A 23198-nucleotide genomic window follows, 5' to 3' on the forward strand; every position below is an offset into this window, starting at 1 on the left:
AGATAGCAGGAATTTCATGTATAATGCTTTCATAGGACAATTCTTGAGGAAGTGACTAGATAATTTGGTCTAGAATTTTTAGCATCCATTGTAATTGGACTAAGAATTATCACCTGCATTTTGGTTGCAAGGTTAAGACCTCAACTATACTAACAGTAAATTATTGGCTACACATATATGGTGTTTTCCCTTTTACTCATATCAAGGATTTGAGGAAGAACACCTGATTTCCCTAGTTAGTTTTAATTTTATGAGAAAAAAACCTATGTTCTTACTTTTAATTAAATGTTAATGCTTTCATAGTGACCTTTCAAATAGTAGTTACTCAGTTGTTCCAGTATAAAGCACTCAGGTCTAGCTACACTCTCAGTCTAATTTTTCATTACTACTTTTTTTATTTAGAGAAGACTAGTTTCTTCATTGCTTCAAATATTTTTAAGCTATAAATTTAATATATGAAAAATAGCTATTTCCCATCCAAATTGTTTACTTGAAAAGTCTACCTATCTTCTTTCAGGCTACAGCAAGATAATAGAATTATTTCCCTATGGGGATTAAGCAATCTAATACTGTTACAAGTTGTAAAATGAGTCTAGAACAACTATTTCACACTAAGCACATTTATGTTTATTGATTTATCATGCATACATTTTAATGTGACAAGTGGGTTAAGATTTGTCAGTTTGCATTGCATTGCTGGCTGGAATATAATCTATTGATTTCAGGAATCACTTCACTGATACCTAAGGCTTATGACTCATGATAAGAAGAGAATGTAATCCAGTAGGTCTAAAATAACAGCCTCTATTCCCTGTATGCTCAATATCCATAGAAATTTTTGAGAACCTGAAAAGGGAGATCTGGTATACCCCAATTGTCTCCCTGTTCATATTGATCGTCTATAGATCTTCTTTGCTTCTAACTAGTAAATTAGTCCACATATGCTACGGACAAAAACTTGATCAACTCTATGATGTAAATACTCTATTTCTCTCTTACTGATATTCCTAGGTTGTCTGGGTCATCTACATTGCAGTTTAGGGAGCCTGAGACTTTATCTGATCAGTATGTTTAAATCTTCATTTTAGGAATGTACACGTACATTTCCATCCAACAATTCTGAAAATAGTTTATGTAATTTTCTTATTTCATACTGTATATTTATTTATTTATTGGGTGTTGTGTTTTGTTTGTTTTGGGTTTTTTTTTTTTTTGTCCTAGACCTAGGATATATTCAACACAGAGGAGGGCCATTTATGCTAACCACCCATCCAAGAAAGGAGTTAAAACAAACTACAATTTCAGTTTTAAATTATTTTTAAGGATTGATGGCTGAATGAACATATGTCTTGTTTATCTCTCTTCCATCTGCCCAAGCAAGTAGCAACTTTTTTACTATTTATTAAAACCCATAAAGTGATTCGACAGTCCAAAATCTTGAATAAAAGCAAAAGACTTTTTATCATGACCAAAAGCTCAGTTCTATAATCTGCATTTAGGATTTGTCAAGTCTTCTGCCCAATGGGTGGAAATTCTATTTTCTATCTTATGCCATGTATGGTATGGTGTGTTTCAATTAAAGCCCACTTGATAAGATGAGAACATCATCTGCTTTTAGGTGCAAAAAGTATATTTTTTTCTGAAGTATGAGTGAAGCCCATAAGATGCTTATTAATCTTATTCTGAAGTGCAATTAAGAAAAAGGAAATTTCCTCTCTGGTCATAATACCTCTTTGCTGTCGTGTCACCTGAAGAAAGAAATTTAAAGGGAAATATTGTTGCATGATGCCTCACTTGTTGTCCAGAACACCTTGTAGGTTTAGAAAGGTCTGATTCTTCCATTCTTCTCATAGAGTGCTATGTGCAAAAAATCAAACATGGGGACATATCTGAACAGCTAGCTCTAGAAATAGGTTTTGACATTTCTAGGCTTTTAATGGAAGCCAGCATAAATCATTGGGATCCTTGGAAATGGCTGATTCCAAGTGAGAAAAAATAAACATTATCACCTCGGTTATAAAAATAAATGAGGCAACTCAGCTAGTTGTGTGGAAAAAAATGTTTTCCTGAACTAGTTCTAAATTAACTGAAACTGGTTCTAAATTAACTGAAACAGTTGATTTAATGCAAATAACTGATCCTTTGTTGAACCCAACCTATCTGTTGATTCTGGATAGATCTCCATGCCATTCTTCAAGTCTTTTTATCAATGGCTGCGGTACTGAATAACTTAAGTAAATCGGCTCTTTATGTGCAAGTTTTCTCTTTTAAGGTTTCCATTATTCCAAACATCTGGTGGGGTTGAGTACAAGTTTGCATTGGGTGCAGGTGTCAACATGTTGTCAGCTGGGAGACTGTACAGATTGCCTCTGTGAGGAGAGGCTGTGCTGGACATGGCCCGTTCCAGCTGGCTCCAAAGGACCCACCACAGGGTACAGGTGAACCCACCATTCAAGATCGTGGCATATTTAAGATGGAAAGCATATTTAAGAAAGGACAGAAAATGCTGGACAAGCAGAGAAGGAGGGGGGGGGGGGGGAAGAATGAGAAACAACAGAGGGAACACAAAGGTCAGAGAAGGAGGAGGAGGAGGTGCTCTGTGGAGGAAGAGATAATCCCTGTAGTCTGTGGAGAGTCCACACTACAGCAATTTTTCCTGAAGGACCCATTTTGAAAGAGAGGAAAAGTGTGAGGAGGAAGTAGTGGCGGAGACAAACTGTTATGAACTGACTGCAGCTCCCATTCCCCATCTCCCTGCACTGCTCGGTGAGGAAGAGGTAGAGGAGTCAGGAGAGAATGACTGAGGTTGAGTCTGGGAAAGGGGGAGGAATGGTGATGTTTTGATGTTTGCTTTTATGTTTCCCACTACCCAAAAATATTTGTTCTACTTGGCAGTAAATTAAATTAATTTTTCCCAAGTCTAGTCTTTTTTGCCCATGACAGTATTTGGTAAACAATCTCCATATCTTTACCTCGACCCATGAGATTTCTCATTCCTGTTCTTATTTTCTCTCCTTGTCCTGCATGGCGGGTGGCAGAGTGAGTGAGTGGCTGAGTGGAAGTTTGGCTGCTAAGGGTAACTCAGCACGAAAATATAAGTGTATTCATTATTAGGATGACACATCAGGTTCTTCTTGCATATGGGATGACTAAGAAGACAAATAAAGTTGGAGACATCCATGTGAAAATGCATATGTCATTTGTGAATAACATACAGAAAAAGCTTTCCAGTCAAAGACATAACAGAGAGCAAGGTTTACTGTTACTTTCATGAGAACAAGAGTAATAGTTTCAATTTAAATACGTAGTGTAGGAACACTGAATTACCCAATTTGGATTAAGACTGTGTATGTAATGCACAAAATCTTCTTTTTACCCTAACCTCCAATATTGCTGCATATGTGAATACATTTTAGGACAGCACGGAGAGATGGAAACAACATTAGGTGTCTTCACAGAGAATAGGACTGATGATATTTAATTATTTTGCTAACATCATTGGAGCCATTACCTCATAATAAAAAGTGCTGAATGGTCACCTTTTCCCAACCTTTCTTACCACTTATCATCAAAACGCAAAACATAATGGGCAACAGCTGTTCCTGCTATGCCATGGATTTAGCTACATTCTCTAAGTGAGCAGTTTAGTTCACCAACATTCATTTCTCCATAAATCCATAATTACAAAACCAAAGTTAATCTGGAAAACAATGGTATCTATTTTTACAACAGATAAAAGGAGGCTTTTAGTTTTCATTATGATAATTTACTTTTGTTGTTTGGCCTTTCTTTTTCTTTCTTTTGTCGCATTTTGAGATTCCACTCCCACATCTTTGCTCTTTTTAACTTTCAGCCTTATTATAACTCTTTCAGTCTTTTCTTTTTTTCATGTATTTAAAGTTAGCTACAATTTTGTATGTTTGCTGGTTTTACATCTTTATACTTCTACTTTTATTTTGTTTGATTTTTTTTTTTTTTTTTTTTTTAGTTTGTTTTGTTTCCTTCTCTTGATTTCTGAGATAGTGCCGGTGTCTGGGTGAATTGATAAACAAAATCTAGAGAACATGTACAAAAGGAAACTTTTATAGTAGAAAATTTTACAGAAGGAAAGACTATGATATAATAATAAGTAATTAATACAGTAATTGAAATGTTTTGAGTCTAAAGGGACAGAATGTACTTGGGTGTGAGGTTTATTAGGGAAAATCTTTTTTGCTCAAGAATATTTTTTAGTTCAAGATGAATTTTGCAGGGATGATTTTTCTTATTTAAACTATGGCTGAAATTAGACTTCCTAAGTTCACCATAAATATTAATTTTTCTATTATATGTAGGTATCTAAACAAGATGATCTCAATCTTCCCTCTTTATCTAGCAGCCTCTTTTTTAGATCTCCTTGGAACTAACTTCGGCAGTTTGGGTTATATTCTCATATGTTTCTCTTATGTTTCTCTTACATAAAAAGAAAGATGTTGGGTTTTGCCCATTTTTGGCAGAAGTCATAAGTCAAAATTATTAATCAAATGCACTAAAAATCTTTATCTTTTAAAGCTGACTTAATATTCCCATCACACCAGAGGGTTTATGTCCTGACTACACTATAGAGATACTACATTGTGTATCCTGCAGTCCTGGTTCAAAGAACTGCACAGCTGCCTTCTGTCTTTCAGCCCACATGGTTTCCTTTTCCTGGAAACAGAAGTTCAGGATGTGATATGGCTGCATCTTAAATCCATGTCAAGAGCCTGGCCATATACCCAAACTATACAGCTAGTCATCTATTTTACAGAACAATTATTGCCTGTGGATTGAGTTCCTAAAATAGAGACAGCTGGAATCACTCATCAGTGCTGATTGTTTTTTTTAACTGGGTATCTATCTCACTAAATCTCGTTACTCAAAGGAAAGGAAATGGATACTTTGCATTATTTCTTGAATAAAATTATTATTTTTTATTTAATTGTTCCATACACTTGTCTGTTTTCAAGTACACAAACACTATTGCTACAAAAATGATTGTTAATTTTTGGGGAAAAAGTGTTCTTTACAATACAGACCTATTTAAGACATCTTCCTTTCTTTCCTCTTAGATCAGACAGGTTTCTAGTAAAAGACTAGCTAAAAAGTGGTTCTTCCTAGTCACCTGGGACATTACTGGAAAAGTTGGAAAAAAGTAGATTTTGGGAAGTTCTGGAAGCTGTTGTTTGTATAAACTGCTTTTCAAAGGTCAGTGATTATCAGAGCTTTCCATAGGCTTCTTGATTTTACTCAGCATTGAGGTCTATGTAAACTAAAATACAGCTCTATGACTAAAGTCTTTTTATAATCTTCTGCCTCATTTGAACAGGAAAGCTGTATCATTTGTAGGTAGCCTAAAAAATGTTTACACAGTGATGAGCTCCTTGCCCAATATTTATGTTGTTCCTATGACTGCTAAAGCTTGCATCCTGGCCTGTCAGTTACAGTGGAATGAAGGACTGTTAAAACACCGACCTACAGCTAAGATGCAGAGGACTGCTTTTCACAGTGCTATATGGCAATCTCTTTTATATGTGTAACCTTTAAATGTGAAATTCAAAAGAACATTTCCCTTCCAAAGAGAAGAGTCAGACAACTAGTCATCATACAACACTCATAATCACTAGTGATAGGAATGTGGCTAGTCATAATGAGATGAAATTTTGTTTGTTACCTCTACAGTTGAACTTGGTGTAGGAATATGACAGTTACCTTCTAGTTGTTGGTCCTGTAGGATAACTTAACATATTTCTGGAGCATCCCCATGAACATCAGTAGGAATCTTGGTAGCTTCAGTGATGTCCTAGAAAAGGCTGCACTCGATTTAGTTTTTAAAGAACAGGTGATAAGCACTTCTGTTTGGTTATTTACTACTACACAATGGACTGTAATATTTTCAGATTTTATCAATTCTATCTCACTGGGTTAGAAAATAAAGACTATTGTTCATTGGTTTTAAAAAATTAGTTATTTTTTACACTGACACTGAATTACTCATACTTTCTTCGGTATTTCGGGGATAAAACCTTCATGTTTAAATGCTTCTTTCGATTTTTTTTTTTTTTTAAATACTGTATCACAATGTTTATTTTCCTCATGGAACATGCTTAGACCTCTAAGGAAAGCCATCATCAACCAGATTCCCCCATCTAGACTGGGGGGATAATCCATTCTTTGTATGGTTATTTGGATTTTTCAGCTGAAAAATGTTCTAGTTTTCAGCATGGCTAATCCACCACTAATCCTTAGAAACCTTTTACCATGAAGCTGCAAGGAGAGACACAAATTATGTATTACTCATTGTATACCTAATACTCATATGTTAATTTCATTTGTCTTACCTTTCATTTTGAGGAACAGCTAACCTCTCCAAAGATGGGTTAATAGTTCTGGTTCTTAATTATTGCAAAGAATTACAAGGTAAAGAAAGATAATTATCCTATTTTCTTACTGCAGAATAGAAAAGATGAAGCTGCTCGCAGTGCAGGTGAAATTTAAAAGATATACTACTTTATAGAATTCTTATATCTGTTTGGAGCAGAAAACTGGAGATTTGAAAACAGATCATTTTGAAAACTGTCTGTTTGGTGTTTGCAACATAAAATAAATTTTTAAAAGCTGTCTCAGTAATAGAAGCTCGTGATTTTCTATGTACCTATAAAAATACATATTTTTTAAATTTCACATCTCTTAACCTTTATTGAAGGGAAAGTATAATGTTTGTCTTCAGAAACACAACTCTTTCAACATTTACTTGTTCAAAAAAAAAAAGAATATATATTTTTTGTTTAATGTTTTGTGTTGGGTTTTTTATTGGTTTTTTTCAAAGAATGTCCTGCATTAGGAAGCAGAGCAGAGAAAAGAGAATTCAAATTCATCCATACAATACATACATGAGCTGTATGAACTAAACAATTACATTATTATTTCAGTTCAAGAGCACACTGCCATTTTCCTGAATTATTTTTTCTTTAACTTCTCCATCTGTGATGATGTATTTTTTCTGTTTATAATTCAGCATACATGAACAGGAACACATTCTGAGATAGGGTCATCCACAGTGGAGGTACATGTTTGTCGTGGATGAAAGTATTAACACAGTAATGGTTTTAGCAGCAAATCAAGATTTGTTAATGACTAGCAGCACTTAATCATTAACCACTTCAAAGGTTTACAAAATAATTTAATAAAACATATTATAAATAAAATAGTGATTTAACTACAGATTAAAGATGACAAGATTCACTCTAACTTATTATATGGTACTCTAAATAAATATATACATGCATGAATATTCACAAACACAAAGCACATAGGCAAAAATACTTGGATCCAGTAAAATAAGTACGTACTCACGCTAGTGAAAATAACCATGTATGCCCAAACACATTAGCAAATAGAGAGAGATAGAGGGTGAAAGTGAAGCTAGCTCAAACTTAAAATTTCCCTCTTCTTGAGTTTAGAGTGAAATACTCACAATGCACCGGCATACCTCAATGGGAGATGGTTGAGACTTGAGCGGGTCGACTTTGCCCTGGCTTCCTGTTGGCTCTGGAAGACTTAATACCTTAAGGTTTAATATCTGAGAGGTGTCTCAGCTCAGGGGAGATGCTGGTCACAGGCCCTCTGCAATTTAGGAGAGCTCAAAGTGTCTCACTTGGGGTCACAATTTACAGGGTCCAAGATAATTGACTTTTGTCAGATACATATGTCCCGATCCAATGTTGGGATAGGTTTCAATATGATCCCAAGAGCGAGATAAAGACACAAACAAGGTCAAATGCAATACACCCAAAACAATTTTTATTATTAAGAGTAGTAGTGCTAGGGCAGAATGGAAGGAAAAGACAGAAATCAAGCAAGCATCTGAAATAGAATTGCAAGAATAGTCACCACCATGGATCAATCAGCATACCGCTGGTCCTCAATCTTCAGTTTTTCAGTGGTGGGTGCACCCCTAGCAAAGTTCTCTGTTTGAGAGAGCTTTTAAGCTCATCATATCAGCTGATCTGCATACTAGACAAATAGAGGAAGGTATTTCTCGAGCTCATTTCCATGAATAATTCAGTCAGTGGTCGTGCTCGCCCTACACACATTTGTTTTTGTCTCAGTTCCCACGCATTTGTTGACTTCATGCTTTTGAGCAATCATATGGCTTTTGAGGAAAAAATCACAGAATCATCAAGGTTGGAAAAGACCTTGAAGATCATCCAGTCCAACTATTAACCTAACACTGACAGATTCAACTACACCATATCCCTAAGCTCTATGTCAACGTGACTCTTAAACACCTCCAGGGATGGGGATTCCACGACCTCCCTGGACAGTTCTTTCAACACCTAACAACCTGTTCTGTGAAGAAATGCTTCCTAATATCCATTCTAAACCTTCCCTGGTGCAAATCGAGGCCATTACCTCTTGTCCTATCGCTTATTACTTGGTAAAAGAGACTCATCCCCAGTTCTCTGAAACCTCCTTTCAGGTAGTTGTAGAGGGCGATGAGGTCTCCCCTCAGCCTCCTCTTCTCCACACTAAACAATTCCAGTTCCTTCAACCACTTCTCATAAGACCTGTGCTCCAGACCCTTCACCAGCTTCGTTGCCCTTCTTTGGACACGCTCGAGTAATTCAATGTCTTTTTTGTAGTGAGGGGCCCAAAACTGAACACAGTAATTGAGGTGCAGCCTCACCAGTGCCGAGTACAGGGGTAAGATCACTTCCCTGTCCCTGCTGGCCACGCTATTTCTGATACAAGCCAGGATACCATTGACCTTCTTGGCCACCTGGGCACACTGCTGGCTCATGTCCAGCCGGCTATCAATCAACACCCCCAGGTCCCCCTCTGACTGACAACTCTCCAGCCATTCCTCCCTAAGCCTGTAGCGCTGTTGAGGGTTGTTGTGGCTGAAGGGCAGCACCCGGCATTTGGCCTTATTGAAACTCCTACAGCTGGCCTTAGCCCATCGCTCCAGCCTGTCCACATCTCTCTGCAGAGCCTCCCTACCCTCGGGCAGATCAACACTCCCACGCAACTTGGTGTCATCTGCAAACTTACTGAGGGTGCACTCAATCCCCTGGTCTAGATCATCAATAAAGATGTTAAACAGGAGTGGCCCCAAAACCGAGCCCTGGGGGACACCACTCGTGACGGGCTGCCAACCAGATTTAACTCCGTTCACCACAACTCTTTGGGCCCACCCATCCAGCCAGTTTTTTACCGAGAAAAGCATGTGCCCATCCAAGCCACGAGCAGCCAGTTTTTCCAGGAGAATGCTGTGGGAAACGGTGTCAAAGGCCTTCCTGAAGTCAAGGTAAACAACATCCACAGCCTTTCCCTCATCCAATAAGCAGGTCACCCTGTCGTAGAAGGAGATCAGGTTTGTCAAGCAGGACCTGCCTTTCATAAACCCATGCTGACTGGGCCTTATCGTCTGGTTGTCCCACATGTGTTGTTTGATGGTACTCAGGATGAGCTGCTCCATCAGCTTCCCGGGCACCAAAGTCAAGCTGACAGGCCTGTAATTTCCCAGATCATCCTTCGAGCCCTTCTTATATATGGGTGTCACATTGGCTGATTTCCAATTTGTCGGGACCTCCCCAGTCAGCCAGGACTGCTGGTAAATGATGCAAAGTGGTTTGGCGAGCACCCCAGCCAGCTCCTTCAGCACCTTTAGATGTATTCCATCCGGTCCCATAGACTTGTGTGTGTCTATGTGATGCAGTAGGTCACTGACTATCTCCTACTGGATTGCAGGGCAGTTGTTTTCCCGGTCTCTGTCTTCTGGCTGAGGAGGCTGGATTCCCTCAGTACAACTAGTCTTGTTATTAAAGACTGAGGCAAAGAATACATTAAGCACCTCAGCCTTTTCCTCATCACTTGTTACCATGTTTCCTCCTGTGTCTAGCAGGGGATGGAGGCTCTCTCTGGTCTTTCTTTTGCTGCTCACATACTTATAGAAACATTTCTTGTTGTCCTTGATTGCTGAAGCCAGATTATTTTCCAGCTGGGCTTTAGACCTCCTGATTTCTGTCCTGCATAGCCTCACAGCATCTTTTTAATCATTGTGAATCAGTAACCCCTTCTTCCAAAATCTGTAAACTGTCTTTTTCTCCCTTAGTTACAACCAGAGTTCCCTGTTTAGCCCTCTGTTGCCGGCTTCTCTTACAACACCTGGGTACAACCTGCTCCTGAGCCATTAACACTTCCTTCTTAAAGAGCGCCCAGCCTTCCTGGACCCCTCTACCTTCAGGACCATCTCCCAAGGGATTCTGTCAAGCAGGTTCCTAAACAAGACAAAGTGAGCTCTTTCTAAGTCCAGGATGTCAGTTCTGCTGCCCCCTTTCCTGGCCTCTCTAGGAATAGAGAATTCTATTATTCCGTGATCGCTGTGCTCTAGTCAGCCTCCAGCCGCCACATCATCCACTAGTCCTTCTCTTTTCACAAAATAAAAAATGATCACCTCTTATCAGTTCTTATCACCTCCTCACTGGTGAAGTCACAAAGTTGTTTGCAAGGCACACATGGCATCTGGCATACACAATAGAGCCACAAAGTGTCAAGATAATACAATGGAGCTAGTGATCAGCAGTCCTTCTGCTTGATGAGAAACACCTGGTTTCACTCAGTCCACTTTCCTCCCTCTTTCAGGATTTATCTAAGTATTTTTCAATAACTGCAAGGGAGTGGGAGCGTGCATCCTTCGATATACTTCTGCTTCCTTGGGTGACATTCCTTAGATTAATTACAAAGGCCACAGCTGGTCCTTGATGAATGTTTGAGGCATTACTGACACCACCCAGTGACTCAAAGCACACACACAAGCAAGCTTTGAGACAATCATTTGACATTTCAGTCTCTCACAACGTATCACTTTGGCCTAGTTCAGACAATGAGATGTTCTGGTGTTCTTACCAGGTACACAAGAGCTTGATGGATGTGCAATTCTGTTATTGTTTTCCTTCAACCGCAAACTCAGGTACATAAGTACTATGTTGTCAGGAAGTGATGGAGTGTTGTAACTACTTCAAAGGAAAGCAGGAGCCAGACTCACCAAAAGCACAGTGTAATGTTCTGGTTCCCGACTATTAATAGTCTCTACCTCCTCAGGTTGGTATGACCCAGAAGAGGGTTGGGAACACACCAAGCACCAAGCAGCACAGCAATAGAGAGTGTAGGGGGGTAGAATTGCACCACCACAATGTTCCAGTCCAAATAACTTAAAAACTTCTGATCTCAGGCTTAGGGTGTGGTAGAAATGGAAGATGCTAGAAGAAAAAAATAATTTCTTCCCTTATAAGAGAAACAAAAACAAAAAAAGAAGCATGTGAAAAAAACCTGGTGAGATATTACCTCTAGAAACATTTCTAAACTGATTTCTCAACAAGCACAAAGGATAATTTTTTGAAAGTGGTATAGAAATCAGAACTTGAAAATGGACGGGGAAATGTCTGTATCAATTTATTTAGGTAATTATATTTCATAAGGGCACTTGACTGGAACTGTTTATACATTGACACTTCTCAAATATCCAAGTGTCCAGCTCATGGGAACTCTAAAATGGCTCATGGAATTGGCTAGACTGTCATAGCAGAATACAATACACAACATCCCTTAATAAGGAAACAATTTATTTTTACAAGCATGGATGCTTTTCATTTTGTAGCACAGCAGTTGGTAGATGAAACACGGTGACAGTAGTCAAGCTGGTGGGATCCTCCCTGACCCATAAGATACAGAAAAATAGCAGACAAAACCGGACCAAGGGATCCATACCAATAACAATATGGACTTTGCAGACAAGAAACCATACCTATGCCTGGAAGCAATGAATGTAAGAATTCAGTCTCTTCACAGAACTGTCAATGGGAAGAAAATAAGGAGAAGAATTGAGTGAGACTAAAGTTCTGAAACGTTCAAGCAGATGACAAAGGCATTTAAAAAGTTTTTCTCTCACTGAGATTCAAGTGTAGTTTTGTTGTTTTTTTTTTTTAATTCACATAGAAAAATGAGAATTAAATACTCAAATTTCTGATTTAGAATTCTAGAATTTAGCTATATTCTGAAGAAAAAATGCTGAGACATCTGATGTCACTGTGACAGGACATATCTGTTTCTCACAACAATCTAGTACTACATAAAGTATACAGATAGCAAGGGCATCTAAACCAAAGAGGTAAAGGAACAACGCAAGAACACTAATGCAGACAAACACACAGTCTGATAACATGAAATTCAGGACTAAAAACATAGAAAACACAAGAAAGGAGAAAACCTGATCCAGAGTTTACTGTGAATTAAACATGAATTAAGAAAAAAATGTCATGGACAGAAATAAAGGTTTTGTATTTTTTTTTTCTTTAGAACAGTGAGAAACAAAGCTATTGTGTGTTCAGATGTTACAAGTACACAAGGCTGACACAGTGACCAGTGGAATTGATTCAGTGAGGCATTGAATTGATGAAATCTGGTTTTCGATCCTATGTGCCCCACACATTATCTGTGTAACAGACCAAATCCCACCCATGTTTCTCCTGCATATTCATCACAATTTGTTTTGTTTCTCCTTTCCTCCTCTGTAACTCCATAGTCAACAGTACAATAATTTCGTATATTCCCCATGTTTCATATACTGTCCTTTCCTCAGTCTCTGTTTTCTCCAAACATTCCAGGAACAGAGTCTAAAACAGTTTCCCTATCTTGCTCCCATGTCTGTAATTGGTAATATGTGTTTTCTCGTCTAGAGATGCAAATATGTGAATTGGATAAATAAACAAGTTTGGTATAAAATTAGTGCTGTAGCCTGCCCCTCAGTGGGTACTTCTTCTCTGTTTTGGAAGCCCATCTTTAAGGTATTTACAGGGAAAATCTTACCTTTCAGAATATGTTATCCTCTGTTAGATTTTCTTGAACTTATTGATGGTAGGCAAGCAGATGGGGAAAAAAAAGACTGTATTTTCACATAAACCTTTGAAGAAACTAATCTGAAAACATTAGTTTTCAGGTACATTTGGGGACTGAGAAACTTTCAGTGAAGAGGGCATCTGCAGCACAACTTTAGCAGATTCAAAACCACTTAACTACAGAACACTTCCAGTCATTCAACAACTGTATTTTCAACTATGTTTTCAGAGATATAGTTAGTTTGATTGTAACTAAATTGTGGAACCAATTTCATTATAATCCCAGCTGTGCTGCTAAGCAACACTATTAGATTGGAGTAATATGAATAAGCCCTAATGATGTACAATAAAACCATTGTGAGTGCAATATAACAAAATATAGGCAACAGGTAAAAAAGAAGAAATATTTTTGAATAAATTTAGAGCAGTTAACGTACATGCTGGACTTAACAGAAAAAATGAATGATAAGCAGAAGTCATCAAGTTGAGGTATTGAGAAGCCAGATATAAAGGTGATCAGAAACGTATCAAACCACCAAATAATCCAACCATTAGCTAATCATATAATATCATGGCAGAAGGAGCATGTTCATTATGTCATGTCTTATGATTGTCTTATCTTGAGAAAAGATGTAGCAAAGTGATGAGGTTCATAAGGAATACTATGTAGTAACAGCAACCAGCAGAGCAAATGGAAAGGGAAAAAAACCTTTGAAGCTGAAATTCCCATATCAGTGATGACAACCATAATAATATTAGGAGGATTGATCAATACACTTGAAAAATACAGAAGCTTAAGTACAGATAGAAGTTAAAAGGTACCTGTTTGTTTGTTTTGTTTTGTTTTGTTTTGTTTTGTTTTTAATCAGACCAAATACAATCCTATTGTTACTTTCCTTTTGTTAAATGTCTTGTCTGGTTCTAAATAACAGCTTCCTTTATATTGGTATGCTAAAATGTTTGTTTTATAAGAAAAAATAGATTCTGTAGATTCTATCACTCATGCAAACCAATTCTTGTCAATTATATTTAGTGGAAATTTGGTCTCAGGGAAATTTATAATGTAGCTTTGAGGCTCTCTCATGATAATTCTTCACAGAGTATTTTAGAAAAGTGAAAAAAAGAAGGAGGAAAATGCAAATAAGTGACATGACTACACAAATATATAAGATCTTGGTTTCTATCATACTGCAGAAATACACATATTCATTAGATATAGTTTATTCTTAAGGTCATCTCCCTAATCTATTTTTGGGCATTATTATTTCTCTTTTCAGTGAGCAGATTTAGGAAAAGATCTGAAGACATTCCAAAAGTAACAACATGTAACCTGAAAGCCTTCAATATTATTTATTCACAGCTCACAAAAATATAATGTTTTGCGTCCATGTTGACACATTATAGACCACCCACCCAGGAGAGAGAGGTGGATGAAATATTCTATAGGCACTTAGGAGAAATCTCATGATCGCTTGCCCTTGTTCTTGTGGGAGACGTTAACTTCCCAGACATCTGATGGAAATACAACACAGCAGAGCAGGACCAGTCCCGGAGATTCCTGGAATGTGTGACAGATAACTTCCTGATGAAGCTGGTGACTGAACTGATCAGAGAAGGTGCCCTGCTGGACCTCCTCTTTGTGAACAGAGAAGGAATAGTAGATGATGTGGTGGTTGGAGGCCAACTAGGACAGAGCAATCATGAAATAATGGAGTTCTCTGTGCTTAGAGAGGCCAGGAGAGGGGGCAGCAGAACTGACATCCTGGATTTCCAAAGGGCTGACTTTGTCTTATTTGGGCACCTGCTTGACAGAATGCCTTGGGAGATAGTCCTGAAGGGTATAGGGGACCAGGAAGGCTGGGCGCTCTTTAAGAAGGAAGTGTTAATGGCTCAGGAGCAGGCAGCCCCCAGGTGATGTAAGAGAAGCCAGTGACAAAGAAGCCCACCCTGGCTAAACAGGGAGCTTTGGCTACAACTCAGGGAGAAAAGCAAAGATTACAGCCTTTGGAAGAAGGGGCTAGCGACTCACAATGATTACAAAGATGCTGTGAGGCTATGCAGGACAGAAATCAGGAGGTCTAAAGCCCATCTGGAAATTAATCTGGCTTCAGCAATCAAGGACAACAAGAAATGTTTCTATAAGTATGTCAGTAGCAAAAGAAAGACCAGGGAGAGCCTCCACCCGCTGCTAGACACAGGAAGAAACATGGTAACAAGTGATGAGGAGAAGGCTGAGGTGCTTAATGCCTTCTTTGCCTCAGTCTTTAACAACAAGACTAGTTGTACTGAGGGAATCAGGCCTCCTTAGAGAATGACCCCCCCACCCCGCAATCCAGTAGGAGATAGTCAGTGACCTACTGCATCACATAGACACACACAAGTCTATGGGACCGGATGGAATACATCCAAAGGTGCTGAAGGAGCTGGCTGGGGTGCTCGCCAAACCACTTTCCATCATTTACCAGCAGTCCTGGCTGACTGGGGAGGTCCCGACAAATTGGAAATCAGCCAATGTGACACCCATATATAAGAAGGGTTCGAAGGATGATCTGGGAAATTACAGGCCTGTCAGCTTGACTTTGGTGCCCGGGAAGCTGATGGAGCAGCTCATCCTGAGTACCATCAAACAACACATGTGGGACAACCAGACGATAAGGCCCAGTCAGCATGGGTTTATGAAAGGCAGGTCCTGCTTGACAAACCTGATCTCCTTCTACGACAGGGTGACCTGCTTATTGGATGAGGGAAAGGCTGTGGATGTTGTTTACCTTGACTTCAGGAAGGCCTTTGACACCGTTTCCCACAGCATTCTCCTGGAAAAACTGGCTGCTCGTGGCTTGGATGGGCACATGCTTTTCTCGGTAAAAAACTGGCTGGATGGGTGGGCCCAAAGAGTTGTGGTGAACGGAGTTAAATCTGGTTGGCAGCCCGTCACGAGTGGTGTCCCCCAGGGCTCGGTTTTGGGGCCACTCCTGTTTAACATCTTTATTGATGATCTAGATGAGGGGATCGAGTGCACCCTCAGTAAGTTTGCAGATGACACCAAGTTGGGTGGGAGTGTTGATCTGCCCGAGGGTAGGGAGGCTCTGCAGAGAGATGTGGACAGGCTGGAGCGATGGGCTAAGGCCAGCTGTAGGAGTTTCAATAAGGCCAAATGCCAGGTGCTGCACTTCAGCCACAACAACCCTCAACAGCGCTACAGGCTTGGGAAGGAATGGCTGGAGAGCTGCCAGTCAGAGAGGGACCTGGGGCTGTTGATTGACAGCTGGCTGAACATGAGCCAACAGTGTGCCCAGGTGGTCAAGAAGGCCAATGGCATCCTGGCTTGTATCAGAAATTACGTGGCCAGCAGGGACAGGGAAGTGATCTTACCCCTGTACTTGGCACTGGTGAGGCTGCACCTCAATTACTGTGTTCAGTTTTGGGCCCCTCACTACAAAAAGGACATTGAATTACTCGAGAGTGTCCAGAGAAGGGCAACGAAGCTGGTGAAGGGTCTGGAGCACAGGTCTGATGAGGAGCGGCTGAGGGAACTGGGGTTGTTTAGTCTGGAGAAGAGGAGGCTGAGGGGAGACCTCATCGCCCTCTACAACTACCTGAAAAGAGGTTGCAGAGAACCTGGGGATGAGTCTCTTTTACCAAGTAATAAGCGATAGGACAAGAGGTTATGGCCTCAATTACATCAGGGAAGGTTTAGACTAGATATTAGGAAGTATTTCTTTACAGAACGTGTTGTTAGGCGTTGGAATGGGATGCCCAGGGAGGTGGTGGAATCCCTTTCCCTGGAGGTGTTTAAGAGTCACATTGACATAGCACTTAGTGATATGTTGTAGTTGGGAACTGTCAGAGCTAGGTTAATAGTTGGACTAGATGATCTTCAAGGTCCTTTCCAACCTAGATGATTCTGTGATTCTGTGATTATCAACAAGAGATTGTAAAGATTCATTTATTTCGGCCAATAGAGCCCTCAAAATTGTTCATGATTTTTCACAAATCAGTAGGAAAAGCACATGGGTGTCTGAAGTCAAAATTTGGCCTCTGTGGTAACAAGCTCTTAAAGGAATTGGTCTTGAAGACAAAGTGCCCTGTAAAATGGTTCTATTATGCTATAAAATTGCTGCCCTACTTTAAACATAATTGTGATTTCTAAATGGGATGTTTTCTTCATACTCTTTGTGTCCTCTATTGTTTTGTGAAAAAAAGACTATCTATTATTGCAATGTACAACTAAACTAGTTTATCATAAAAGATTATTTCTCATAAACCATTAGAATAGATATACGTTGTCCTGTGTTATCACTTAAATTTTCCTAAATGATTGAGAAGTCAATGTATTTCTTGTTTAAAAAGTAAATCATAGAATTATAGAATAATTTAGGTTGGAAAGAACCTTTAAGATCATTGAGTCCAACTGTTAACCTAACACTGCCAAGTCCACCACTAAACCATGTCCCAAAGTGCCACATGTACACATCTTTTAAATACCTCCGGGGATCATGACTCTACCACTTCCCTGGGCAGCCTCTTCCAAGTGTCAATGCTTGACAACCCTTTCAGTGAAGAGATTTTTCCTAATATCTAATCTAAACCTTCCCTGGTACAGCTTGAGGCTCTTTCCTCTCATCATATCACTTGTTACTTGGGAGAAGAGACCAACATCCACCTTGCTGCAACCTCCTTTCAGGTAGTTGTAGAGAGTGACAAGGTCTCCCCTCAGTGTCCTTTTCTCCAGGATAAACAACCCCAGTTCCCACATCTGCTTCTCATAGGACTTGTGATCTAGACCCTTCACCAGCTTTGGTGCTCTTCTTTGGACATGCTCCAGCACCTCAATGTCTTTCTTGTATGAGGGGCCCAAAACTGAACACAGTATTAGAAGTGTGGCCTCAAAAGTAATGAGTCCAGGGGGACAATCACTTGCTTAGTCCTGCTGGCCACACTATTTCTGATACGAGACAGGATGCTATTGCCCTTCTTGGTCACCTGGGCACACTGCTGGCTCATATTCATCTGGCTGTTGACCAACATTCCTAGATCCTTTTCCACCAGGCAGCTTTCCAGCCACTCTTCCCCAAGCCTTTAGGGGTTGTTGTGACCCAAGTGCAGGACCTGACACTTAACCTTATTGAACCTTATACAATTGGCCTCAGCCCATCAATCCAACCTGTCCAGATCTCTCTGTAGAGCCTTCTTACCCTCAAGCAGATCAACACTCCCACCCAACTTGGCCTGGTCTGCAAACTTACTGAAGATGCACTTCTTTCCTCATCCAGATCATCGATAAAGATATTAAACAGAACTGGCTACAATACTGGGCCCTGGGGAACACCATTTGTGACTGGCCACTGAGCGGATTTAACTCCATTCACCACAACTCTTTGGGCTTGGCCATCCAGCCAGTTTTTTACCCAGCAAAGAGTACACCTGTCCAAGCCATGAGCAGCTAGTTTCTCTAGAAGAATGCTGTGGAAAATGGTGTCAAAGACTTTACTAAAGTCTAGGTAGACAACATCCACAGCCTTTCCCTCATCCACTTAGCAGGTCACCTTGTCATACAAGGAGATAAACCTTCTCTAAGGACTTGCCTTTCACAAACCCGTGCTGACTGGGCCTGATCACTTGTTTTTTCTGTACATGTTGTGTGATGACACTTAATACAATCTGCTCCATAACCTTCACTAGCACCAGGGTCAGGCTGACAGGCCTGTAATTCCCCAGATCCTCCCTCTGGCCCTTCTTGCAGATGGGCATCACATTTTTTAACCTCCAGTGAACTGGGACCTCCCTGACTAGCCAGGACTGCACACAAATGATGAAAAGTGTCTTGGTGAGCACTTCCACCATCTCCCTCAGTACCCTTGGGTGGATCCCATCTGGGCCCATAGACTTGTGTGTGTCTAAGTGGTGTAGCAAGTTGCTAGCCATTTCCCTTCAGATTATGGGGGCTTCATTCTGCTCACTCTCCCTGTCCTCCAGCTCAGGGGGCTGGGTACCTTGAGAACAATCAATCTTGCTATGAAAATCTGAGGCAAAGAAGGCATTGTCACTATGTTTCCACCCCATAAACAATAAAGGATGGAGATTCTCCTCAGACCTCCTTTTGTTTATAATATATTCTACAAATATATTTGTAGAAACATTTCTTGTTGTCTTTTATAGTAGTAGCCGGATCAAGTTCTAGTTGCGCTTTGGCCTTTCTAATTTTCTCCCTGCATAACCTCACAACATCTTTGTAGTCCTCCTGAGTTGCCAGCCCCTCCTTCCAAAGGTCATAAACTCTCTTTTTTTTCCTGAGTTTCAGCCAAAGCTATGTGTTCAGCCAGGCCATCTTCTTCCCCGACGGATCGTCTTTCAGCAGATGGGGACAGACTGCTCCTGTGTCTTTGAGATTTCCTTCTTGAAGAATGTCGAGCCTTCCTGGACTCCTTTGCCCTTCAGGACTGCCTCCCAAGGTACTCTGGAAACCAGGCCCATAAACAGGCCAAGGTCTTCCCTCCAGAAGTCCAAGGTAGCAGTTCTGCTTATCCCCTCCTTACTTATCCAAGAATCAAAAACTCTATCATTTTGCGATTTCTGGGCCCAAGACAGCCTCTAACCATCACATCACCCACAAGTCCTTCTCTGTTTGCAAACAACAGGTCCAGTGGGGCGCCTTCACTAGTTGGCTCCCTCACCAGCTGTGTCAGGAAGGTGTCTTCCACACATTCCAGAAACCTCCTATACTGTTTCCTCTCTGCTGTATCGTATTTCCAGCAGACATCTGGCAAGTTGAAGTCCCCCATGAGAACAAGAGCTAGCGATTGTGAGACTTCTCCCAGCTGCTTATAGAATATTTTGTCTGCCTCTTCATCCTGGTTGGGTGGTCTGTAACAGACTCCCACCATGATACCTGTCGTGTTGGCCTTCCCTCTGATTCTTACCCATAAACACACAACCTTATCGTCACCATCATCAAGCTCTAGACAATCAAACTACTCTATGACACACAGGGCTACTCCAACACCTCTCCTTCCTTACCTATCCCTTTTGAAGAGTTTATATCCATCCATTGCAGCACTCCAGTTGTGTGCCTCATTCCACCATATTTCCCTGATGGCAGCTATATCATAATGTTGCACAAGGGCTTCCAGCTCCTCCTGTTTGTTGCCCATGATGCATGCATTGATGTAGATGCACTTCAGTTGGGCTGTTGATCCCTCCACTTTTTTTGAGGTAGAGGTCCTAGTTCCTATGTGGCCATTCTCAGATGCATCCATGGTTTCTAACACATCAATAACCCTTGCATCTGTGCTGCCACGTGGATCTCTATCCCCTACCACCACTGAGATGGCAGACTGAAGGACCTTGCTAGCACACCGTCCCCCAAACATTGATGGGCCGCTCCCAGGCTTCTCTCTTGCCCCTAAACGTGTGTCTAATGTAGAAATAAGTGATGATGTGTCATCAACCTAGGGAATAAACAAAAAGTAAACCATCAAATTAAAATCTCTAGAAAAATAAAAAGAAAAAAGAGGAAACCTGCAAGGACATTTTGTGCAAGACAGTCCCACTGAGTTATTTTAAGATGAAAAAAAAGCAGTCATAAATGAGATGTAATAAGACAAGAGTGATAATAAGCAGTCAAATATAGAAAATGCCTTGAGTAGTTCAGATTTTTCAGTTATTGTTAATGCACTGAACAATATATTATAGAAGCAATGCTCTTTAAATCTTATTGCTTTTGTCAAGATTTTCTAATGAAGAGGTCACTACTACTGTGTTCTTCATTTCTCTTCCCCTTCAATGATTTTACTGTTTTCCTATTCTCTGCAGTTGGTGATTACTGAACTATGGCATTCTTTCTTCCTGCAACGGATTCTGCAAACTGTTAACTACAGGGAAAAAGGTACCCCTATTCCTTTCTCTGCAGCTGGGTACTGAAAGAGCCTAGAATGCAACCTAAGTTTTCACATAAACTACATCAGTACTTCTTCTGTAGCCCATTTTGAAATCTTCAGGTTTTGGTAATGTATCTAAGAAGTTATGTAGAAGTTCCTACACATTGTATTCCATCTGTTACAGATCCCATCTTACTTGGAAAAGGGGAATATTTGTGTAGGTTGTTTTGGGGTTTTTTTATTGCATACTAGATCTAACAACAAAGTCACTAATCAACTGTCTTACTAATGCTATCTTGAGAGGTGGATCTCAACATCCAAACAGATTTATTTTTATATTTTCTGAACAAATACACTAGACCATCATTTACCTGTACACAGGGAAACAGTTACAAATATATTCTCACTTTGTGTGACTAAATAACTAAGACCACAATAATAATCATGATGACAATACCACCACTGTCCTTGCTGTTGTCAGTAGTACCTGTCAGTACATTGGCTGCATGTAGTTGATACAGAGTACATTAAGGTATTCTTGCTTTTCACAGCATTCCTCTGTGGGATGCACACATCATATAAAGTTTCCACAGATCGCTTATCTTGAAATTTCATTTACACAATAGGTTTTTTAAAACTTAGAAATGTTAAATCTAACAGATAAGTTTTTTTTCAAAGAAACATCTTATAATTTCTTCCTCTGTCCCAGAAATTGGGGGGTGGGGGAAGCCTTTCTTCCTCAAGACCAAACAACTTATCCAGCCAGTCCATTTTTATTCCTCTGAGTATTTTTATGAAAGGACAAATTGTCTATAAGACAGTGTCACACTGAGTCATCCCACTTGGGTCAGATGTCTACTTTTCAGACAAAGAAATGTCAAAAAGTGAAGTGTAAGAAAACTACCCTTAGTGAATATTTATTTAACCATCCTATAAGGAATTTGAGGGTGCCCAGCAATTCTATTGACAGATCATTTGTCAATAGACTTTTGCTGTCACAGCTTTTCCTTCAGAATAATCCCTCTCTTTTTCTGTGGAAAGCACCATAAAAATTAATAGAAGTGATCCCTGAACTGAGGAGTTTGAACAGTTTTGAAATGTGACTTTCTGAGTAATAGACAAGGCAAGTGACAAAGGCTGTGACAGAATGGGTGGGTTATCACAGTGAGGTAATTTGGTTACTCATCTAGAGCTAGAACTCTCATGTGACATAATAAAAAAATAAAATAAAAATTATGATCACAGCAATTGCTGCCTTTTACTTAGCTAATAACTTATAATGTTGCAGGAAAAAAGGGATTTCCAGGTCTTGAATGAGATCTTTAACTCATATTCCACTGAATTCTCCTGAAGTTGGCATGTGAGGTATTGAGGTTGATACCAATGGTGGCAGGTGTGAGAGAGAATCAGAGATAAGGTCCAACAAAAAGAAAGATTTGTAAGACGAAGGACTGGGAGATCTGGATCAGAAAGATTAATTCAGTGCACTGATATTTCACAACAAAAGACCAGCTTTGCTGAACAAGAAACTCCAGACAGGGTTAAGAAACAAGAAAGGAAGCTTATGAAAGGTGAAAATGGGGACAAGATACCTGTATTGGGTTTGTGTGTGGCAGGGTTTTGGTAGAGGGGGGGGGCTACAGAGGTGGCTCCTGTGAGAAGCTCCCCCTGCTAAAGTTGGACTCGTCTCTGTACCAAGACCAAGCCAATTAGTGATGGTGATTGCAACTCTGTGATAACATATTTAAGAAGGGGGACCTGAGAGGAGGAGGAAGAGTGAGGGAAATACCTATGCAAACACCAAGGTCAGTGGAAGAAAGGCGGAGCAGGGGAAGGTGTGCCCGAGCACAGATTCCCCTGCAGCCCATGGTGAGAGGGCAGGTTGTCCCTCTGCAGCCCATGGAGATCCATGGTGGAGTAGATGCCCACCTGCATGTGGCATTCCACCTGCCTGTGGAGGACCCCATGCCGGAGCAAATGGCTGCACCTGAAGAAGTTCATGACTGTGATGGAAGCCCACGCTGGAGCAGTCTGTTTCTGGGAGGACTGCAGTCCATGGAATGGACCCATGCTGGAGCAGTTTGTGAAGAGCTGCAGCCCATGGGAAGGACCCACATTAGAGAAGTTCATGGAGGACTGTCCCCCAAGGGAGGGACCACATGTTGGAGCAGAAGAAGAGTTTGAGGAGTCCTCCCCTTGAGGAGAAAGGAGTGACAGAGACAACAGGTGATAAAATGACCACAACCCCCATCCCCTGCCTCCCTGTGTTGCTGGGTGGGAGGAGGTAGAGAAATTGGGAACAAAGTTGGGCCCAGGAAGAAGGCAAGAGTGAAGGGGAAGGTGTTTTTAAAATGTGGGTATACTTCTTACTCCCCTGCTCTGTTAGATTGGAAAATTAACTGGT

This window comes from Strix uralensis, chromosome 2 (genome assembly GCF_047716275.1).
Source record: "Strix uralensis isolate ZFMK-TIS-50842 chromosome 2, bStrUra1, whole genome shotgun sequence".
Taxonomy (NCBI): domain Eukaryota; kingdom Metazoa; phylum Chordata; class Aves; order Strigiformes; family Strigidae; genus Strix; species Strix uralensis.